General features: G+C 41.9%; 1 non-coding gene and 1 pseudogene across 1 annotated transcript; one reads left to right on the top strand and one right to left on the bottom strand.

The window, feature by feature from the left end:
• Window positions 1-7,143: 7,143 nt before the first annotated feature.
• LOC122817404 lies at window positions 7,144-7,289 on the bottom strand (annotated as a pseudogene).
• Window positions 7,290-8,461: 1,172 nt separating this feature from the next.
• LOC122817428 lies at window positions 8,462-8,595 on the top strand. Its single transcript, XR_006367247.1, has one exon. It is a non-coding gene; the product is annotated as a U4 spliceosomal RNA (small nuclear RNA).
• The last annotated feature ends 331 nt before the right edge of the window (window positions 8,596-8,926 follow it).

The following is an 8,926-nucleotide window of genomic DNA, read 5'->3' on the forward strand; positions in this document are numbered from 1 at the left end:
CAGTCTAGTTTTTTCAGAATAAGGCAGTGATGTGTTCTAAAGGGCAATCCAGTTACAAATCTGGCTATGTGATTATAAGAAGTAGAGAGTTTGTTCAATTCACATTTGTGTAGGTAAGAAAGAACAGGAGAGGCATATAGGAGAGTAGAAAGAAGGTGAGTACGGGCTATGGCTAGTTTGGCAAAAGGGGTGAGAAAGTTCTTTATTCTGTATAAGGATCCAAGTTTCTTATTTACAGTCTTAATAGTTTGATTGATATGCATGTCAAATCTAAGTTTGTTGTCAATGACAACTCCTAGTAGTTTTGTATAGGGGTCAGGTGAGATGATGGTTCCATTATTGGATTGAATAGTGAGATGTGTGGGAGGAGGGGCAGGAGTGGGGAAAAGGAGAAGCAATTTGGTTTTGTTTGGGTTTAGGATGAGTTTACGCTCTGCAAGCCATTTCTCGACTGTAGTAAAGCAGAGTTGGGTGGCTACTTGTAACTTGGATACAGAGACATCAGAAGATATAAGGGTTGAGTCATCTGCATATTGGATACATGTGGCTTCGGGGATGACTGAGTGTAGTTCATTTATGAAGACTGAAAAAAGAAGGGGTCCTAGAATAGAAACTATAAAGTTATGAATGCCATATATATATATATATATATATGTATACACACCTGTCAACAGGCAAGCATCACTTGATTAGTTTTGACATATATCTTATGCTCTACCCCTAAAGTGAACCTCATTATGTGTAATGTTTCTCAGTTTGAATCTTTAAAGGCCATGTTCCTCATTGTTCCAAACTGAAAGAGACTGCTGCAAAATCATAAAAATTGAACTAATATCTAATGTAAATACTGAATCATATTATGTCAGCAGAATAACTTGTGTAACGTATAACTTTTTTTAAGTGTAAAGTAACACATTTTTAACCGTCTTGTGAGCATTCTAGCTGAAAGCGTTGGTAAGCTATTAGTAAGTGTCCCTCAGGTTGCCAATTTGTTCCACATTATGAGATAACTTTTCCACATTTTGGAGATAGAAGGTTGAGTTATATATTCTGCTACTGCATGTACACTTGCTCATGCATATATAGACACAGACAAACTCCTATGTGCTCAAATGCACACACATATATAGGCAGGTAGGTGTGTGTGTGTGTGTGTGTGTGTGTGTGTGTGTGTGTGTGTGTGTGTGTGTGTGTGTGTGTGTGTGTGTGTGTGTGCACAAATGCAATTTGTTCTGATGTAAGATATTCATTACTCCATTACTGGAAGTGCACTTGCACATGTGAAGACAGACAAACTGATGTGTATGCATACACACACAGACCCATAGTTTTGGGCAGGGGGGGGGGTCACTGAGCACTGTTCTATATGGATAGAATCCAAGTTGAAAATGTTGTTGGTAGTGTACCTAGAATATTGAAGGATAGTGCACATTTTTAACTAGCCTATACAGTTTTGTAGATGGACATGATTTTGATACTCTGTATCTAATGGTCACTTTGGATGTAAAGGACCTGTTTACTGTCATACCCAATGGGTATGGCATTAAAGCCATTGGAAAGTTACTATCTAGAGAAGAGTCTATTAGTCAATAAGAATTGATACAAATCAAATGTCTTTTAGAACTAGTATTAGGGCATAATGTCTTTATGTTCAATGGACAGTATTTTTGGCAGAAATGGGGGGGGGTGATGTTGAGCACCCCCTGTGCCAATTCCTATGCAAATTTAGTTCTTGCCTTATGGGAAGAAGAAACCATCTTCAATACAATCAGTGGTTACAATATGTGGCATTTTATACACGTTTTGTTGATGCCATTTTTATGTTGTGGACAGGAACTAATGGGATGCTAACACAGTTTATTCATCATATTGAACAGTCGACTGATTTTCTGAGGTTTTCGGCCAATTACTCATATACTAAGATGGAGTTCCTAGATATACTATTAGAGCAATGAGATGAGGGTTTGATTCATTCTAAAGTATATAGCAAACCCTGCTGAAAGAATTGCCTTTTAGCCAAGGATAGTATGCATCTAGGGTTTGTATTTCGTAACATTGTCAAGGGACAAACCATGCGTCTATCAAGGCTTTGTACAGACAATGACACCCTGCAGGATGAACTGAATTTGTTTAATACTAGATTAATAGCCAGGGGTTATAAGCAAAATGATGCAGACTGCAGCATGAATTATGTTATAGGGGCTAGAGAAACAGAGGCAGCACCCTGGTTCTCTTCCAAAGGTTTTCAGAATTGTACACATAAAAATATTAGAAGAAAGAAAATAGTTAATAAGAGTAAGGTCTCATTATATATGGCTTACAGTAGATATATTAGATGGGTACAAAATGTAACTAGAAGCAACTGGAAAATTCTACAGACTGGTGATACATTAAAGGGCCTAGTGGGTAAATACCCAGATTTTGTTTTTAAGAGGAATAAGAATTTAAAACAATTACTCTGTGATAAACAGATTAAAGTGAATGACCCTATTTATAACAACACGGTTGGAACTTTTCCATGTCAGAGATGTAAGGCTTGTAGATTTATTAATAAGAGGTCCAAATTTGTTCATCCAATAATAGGGAAGGAATATATTTTTAGAGTTAGGGCTACTTGTTTAACAACTAATATTGTGTATTTAGCTATTTGTGTCAGCTGTCCCTCATTGTATGTAGGGAAGATGAATTGTAGATTCAAATATAGGATTTTAAGACATTTGTCAGCGGTCAGTTTAAAAGACAGGAGAAATGCACTTTCCTTACATATAGAGAAGAATTTAGGACATCAATTTTCTTTTTTAGTGCTACAACAGGTTAATGGTGATGGTAGAAAAGGCAATTTAACAGGTTATACTGAATATTGTGAGACTAGATGGATTATTGAGTTGGGTGCCAATAGGCACTCAGGTTTAAATGGTATGGTGCCTTTAAAATCTGTTTTAAGTAGGCATAGTGGCTGCTGCGCATATATCATCCATAGAGGCTCTGGAATGAAAAGCTACAGAAGTAACCATAGATCTGGTAGAATGAGCCTTTAGTCTGGAAGGTAAGGGTAGCTTATTCTGTTGGTAGATAAAGGTAATGACGTTTCTAAGCCAAGAGGATAAAGTCACTTTGGAAACAGGTTTACCCAATCTGGGTACTGCAAAGGCCACAGGCAATTGGTCTGTTTTCCAGAAAGATTTAGTCCTGTCCAAATAACAACAAAGCTGCTGGTGCACATCAAGGGTGTGCAAAACATACTCCCCTCTATTAGAATGCCTTGGAAAGAAAACTGAAAGGTCAATAGATTGGTTAATGGAAAAGCCAGAAATGACCTTGGGCAAGAAAGAAGGTCTATAAAGCACATCCAATTGTCCCTCCCTAGGAAGGGAAGAATGGACTGTACTGTGACCATCCGGAATTTTTGAGGTTTGATAAATTTATTTAGTAGGCTGAGATCCAGGATTGGTCTCTAGTGCCCTGTCTTTTTTGGCACTAAAAAGAACGTTGAGTAAAACCCGGATGCTGTCTGTTCTGTTGGGACTTATTGGATGACTCTTTTTCTTAGCAGTTTTTCTATTTCTAAGGCTGCTAATTCCCTCTGATTGGGTGGTACATTGGGGATTCATTTGACAGGTCTGGGAGTTAAGTCGAATCGTATTTGGTAGCCTCTGGATATTATTTTCTGCACCCGAACATCGGTAGTAATAAGATGCCAGGCTGGTAGATGCAGAGAAAAACACCCCCAACTGTTTCCAGAGGAAAGCAATCGGGCCACTGTTCAGGAGCACTGGTAGGGTCTGCCGAAGAAAGAATCTCTAGCTCCCTGGTTACGTGGACCCCCTCTACCCAAAAGGGGTGTCTTCCATATGAGTTGCTCCCTCTGTCCCAGGGGGATTTTTCACCACAAGTGTCACAAAAGGATCCTTGGGATTTCTTGAACCATAACTTTCCTCCCTTCTGGTTCCTGGAGTAGGACCTTTGGGGGTTGGAAAAGTGAATGCCCACAGCAGACAAGGTCTTTCCGTCTTTCTCATTACGTGCAAGAGTGTCAAGTACCTTCGGTCCAAAAAATGCAGATTCGTCGACAGGTGCATTGATGAAGGAAGTTTTAAAAGGGTCTGCAAAGTCACACAATCACATACAAGCATTGCCTCTCATGACAACACCAGATGCAGCAGCTCGAGCTGCCCCCCCAGTGGTGTGAGATATCAAATGCATGAAGGAGTTCGAGAACTATCTTCTGTCAGTTCCCTCTTGGTGGCCGCCACCACGACCATAAAATAAACTGTCAGCTGCTTGGACCAATGGTGCTGGTCTTCAGGTGTAGATAAAATTTTGTCCAGCCTCTGGGGGATAGGTTCTACATTGTCTGGGGCCTTCCAGTCACACTGCACAATTAGTTTAACAAGATCATCTGCTGGTGGAGTCACCCAGGAAGTAGATGGCCGAGCTTGGAAGGCCTGCAGGAACACCGATTCCTCAGAAAAAGGGTTATAGGACTTCCAGTCTCCCCGCTGCTTGAGGATTTCGAGAATGTCTCCAAATGAGATGTCGTCTGGGGAAGACCATGGGACCCTTCCCTCTCATCACAATCAGTGTCTTTGGTGATAGATTCCTCCGGTAAATCAAGGTGCTTCCTCTTGCACCATTTCTTCTGGGGTGGCTCTCCAGTGGGATCCTCTGATGAGGACTCCGGAGAAGGGGTTCCTGTGACTCCCATGCCCGGGGATCTGACATAGCGGGTTGGGAGAGGAGCATGCTAGGGGACGTCTCTGATATTGGTGTTCTAGGTGCTGGCTGTGAGCCTTCAGAATAAAGGACCCTTTCCATCACCTGTATAGCAGGCCCACTCAAGCCCATCTCCAGCTGAGGGGTTTTGAGAGAACTGGAAGCCGTCGGAGCCATGGACATAGACAGTGCCAGCGAGAAAATAGGCTCCGGATTAGGTACCAAGGTACAGACGGTCCAAGCACCGGTCTGAGAAAGCATCGGCTCTATCGTAGCCGATGCAGCAAGGGTGGTCGGTGCCGACAGGGGGAGACACTGGTGTCAGAGCCGAGACAGTATGTACCGAAGTGGACATCGGTACTGGGAACAGGGTGGATGCTGGAGGAGGATAAACAGGGGAAGATAAGGTAAAAGATTCAGAGCCAGGAGGAACGGAAGGTCTAGCTGGAATGGGCAATCCCCTAGCTGCCAAAAGCTGGTCCACAACCCGCACTAGGTCTAGTTCAGAAAAACTCCTAGTGGACCTAAAAGAGGCTGCTGAAGGGGAATCAGGTCTTTCTAGAAAGGGACTAAACCTTTGCCCCAAGAAAGGGTCGTACATGGGAGAATATCTTGTCCTTGGCAGGTATTCGAATTTTGGAGGCAATGGAGCCGAAGAAACTGTCGGCACTGTGGCCAAGGATGGTGCCAAGGCACGTACAGTCATCAGAGCCCATGGAGCCAAAGAAGCTGTCGGCACCGTGAACGGGGATGGTGCCAAGCCATGTACAATCATCAGAGCCCATGGAGCTGAGGAAACTGTCGGCACCATGGACGGGGATGGTGCCGAGGTATGTACAGTCATCAGAACCCATGGAGCTGAGGAGACTATCGACACCGTGGACGGGGATGGTGCCGAGGCATGTACAATCATCGGAGCCAATGTGGGAACCAAGGATGGCGCCGAAGTCAGGGGTGCCGTGGTTGGAACCGAAATTGGAGTCAATACCATGGTCAGCACGGAGGGAGGGGACACAGATCCTGGTGCCGAGGAGGTCTGCGGTGAGGGCGCTGGCGAAGCACAGAGCCGACTCGGTCCCATAACTGACGGAGATGCAGGAACCGAGTGACTCCGTTTTATTCTTATATTTTTTGGTCTTAGGTGGGGGTGAGTCCACCAACCCAGACAGCGCCTCCAAGAAAGGTGTCTTGAGTAAACCTTTTAAAATAAGTTTATTCTTATGTTCTGCTAGTGTCCGATTACTAAAAGTAGCACAAATGTCACAATCAGCTTTAATATGATCCACGCCCAAACAGTAGACACAATGGACATGTGTATCTGGGTTAGGCATCTTATGTCCACACTTGTCACACTGTTTAAAACCCAACTTCGCTTTGTCTGACATGGTAAGGAAACAATACTATCCTATAGAAAAATTAAGGAAGACAATACCAGTAATGTTATGTTAAGAAATACCACTAGTAAAAAGGGAAGGCCTGTCAAAGACAGGAGAGAGAGGGACAGTAACAAAAAGGGTAAAACAATTTAACAAGGAAAGGGGTAGGAAATAGGCAACGGTGAAAAAAAGCTAACTTGACTAAAAATGTAGTTATTTAGAAGATAACTGTCATAAGGATGCAAGGAGTAGAGGTGGCGAAGGTGGATGAGTTTAAATACTTGGGGTCAATAGTTCAGAGTAACAGTGAGTGTGGAAGAAAGGTGAAGAAGAGAGTACAGGCAGGATGGAGTGGGTGGAGAAGAGTGTCAGGAGTGATTTGTGACAGACGAGTACCTGTAAGAGTGAAAGGGAAGGTCTGCAAGAGGGTAGTGAGACCAGCTATGTTATATGGGTTGGAGACAGTGGCATTGACAAAAAGGCAGGAGTTTGAGCTGGATGTGGCAGAGTTAAAGATGTTAAATTTGCACTGGGTGTGAGGAGGGTGGACAGGATTAGGAATAAGTATATTAGAGGGTCAGCACAGGTTGTAAGGTTTGGAGACAAAGCCAGAGAGGCAAGATTACGTTGGTTTGGACATGTGCTGAGGAGGGATGCTGAGTATATTGGGAAAAAGATGCTATGGATGAAGCTACCAGGTAACAGGAAAAGAGGAAGGCCTAAGATAAGTTTAATGGATGTGGTGAGAGAGAGCATGCAGATGGTTGGTGTGTGCTAAGGACAGGAAGAAATAGAAACAGCTGATCCGCTGTGGCGACCCCTAAGGGGAACAGCCAAAAGAAGATGATAAACTGTCATAACTACAATGATTTACTATTTAGCTTTGGAAAGCAATGGCTATAGTAGGAAGCAACAAACCCGACACTGAATTATTTAAAAGAGAAATATTGCGGCTTGCATGAAATGCGAAAGAACCAGACTGCAAAATCAAAACGATAGTTATAAAATGAAAAGCAAAAAACTCACAACAAAAGATATTCTTTCACCATTTCATCAGGGAACAGCGCGAACGCAGTTCCCCACTACCACAAATTATGCAGTTGAGTATCCTGCATTTGAGGACATCACAGAGGTCAACCCATGCAGTGTGCAATAAAAGCCACCTTCTTGATCGTGGTATCTCCCCTGCCAGGTAAGTATGAATTGTATTACAGAAACTTAGATGCTCTACAACATCAACGCTTTTTAAAGTGGTAGCGGCTGGTATTTCCAAACATAGTTCTTTGAAGTTACCGAATAGCAAACATTTTCACAAATTAAAATGCTAAACTATCACTAGTTTAAGAAAAAACATAGAGAATAATTCTGCTTTCCAACTCGTTTCCTAGTACCATGTATTTCATTAATTTGCATATGTCTACGTAAGCCTGAGTTAATCTGTGATAAGTAACGCCACTGAACCTCATTGCTACTTTAAAGAAAAATAGAATACTAACAGCAGGAACCAAAGTACTCTGTAATTAAACAGATGCATTTTAAATAAATATATCAACAATAAACAGTGTCTGACACCATTTTCAGAACAACAACTAGGGATACCTAGGAGGGACAGAGTAGCAGACCCTCCCAATGTTAAACTTTGCAGAGTTCGGACTTTCTAACACTCACAATGGGGCACGCACATATAATCTATTAAACCTAGCCCACGACCCTGTCTCAGTGGAGATCCCGACATTTTAACTGCATCACTTTCAAATCTAGTCCTCCTGGTTTTGTAACTTTACGCTAGCAATTTTTCGGCTTTTCCCGATCAGCGGTCGCTGCAACGGATCCCCGGTCAGCAGATTAACTGTCAGTGGTGTTTTTACGGTGTAGAGTTGCTAGCCCGGCGCCCAACCTTCCCAGAGAGGACATGCAGACTCCGCACAAAAGGTGTTCCAGCCGAGAAATGAATTGGTGAACCTCTTTCTATAAGGTGACAACGCTAACCGCTGCATCACTGCACTCGTCACCATTTTGCAAATTTACACTATTACACCGTAATTATGTTTTCTACAAGGTTCCTTTTCGCAGTCAACCCTCTCCTTTTTAATATTTCCGCACCTATTTAACATCTCAATATGTTACTGCCAGAAAGACGCTTGCAGAAAATATATTTGCATATACAATTCCATCATGCTTTCTGCAAGTCTCATTTATAAAAATTGGATAATATTTTATATATTTTAGCATCCTAAACATAACAGGAAGTGAGAAATATAAAATCAAGTTCAGTTGCTTTTCTTTGTAGTAACAACAATTACAGTGTTTACTTTCTACATTATTAATGTGTATTTCGCTGATAGCTAATTTCTGTTTGAAATTTTTAAGTTAGCTTTGCGCAGTGGCAGTATCATAGCCAATGAGGTTTATCCGAGGCGTGATTATTGCTAATTGAAAACTAATCCCAATACCCCGTTATGCTGGCTTTGGTCAGCATGACAATTTTTGTGGGTCTCTACGGAGACCTGTATTGTTTAGAAAAAAATTAGTTCGCCTTCATGGCTTTATTGTAGCTGTGAGATGTTTGTTTTTCTGTTCCGTTTTCAATTTTCCGGTATACCTGTCAGATATGTGTTGTACTTATACTCTCTTTTCGCGTTTTTCCGTTGGTCTCAGCTGAAAATCCCGTTAGTTGCTCTCTGTATTCATGTGGTTTCCAAAAACAGTGCTCCACTGTTATTAATGAGATGTTTTTGATAAGATTGTTTGTCCAGTTAAATACAAGACATATGACATTCTCAGATATTATAAAATACTAGTAGATATTTGGGATGTTAGCTGGTTACGAATAGCTC

This window comes from Protopterus annectens, chromosome 12.part0, assembly GCF_019279795.1.
Source record: "Protopterus annectens isolate FY-2018-M chromosome 12.part0, PAN1.0, whole genome shotgun sequence".
NCBI classification, from domain to species: Eukaryota; Metazoa; Chordata; order Ceratodontiformes; family Protopteridae; genus Protopterus; species Protopterus annectens.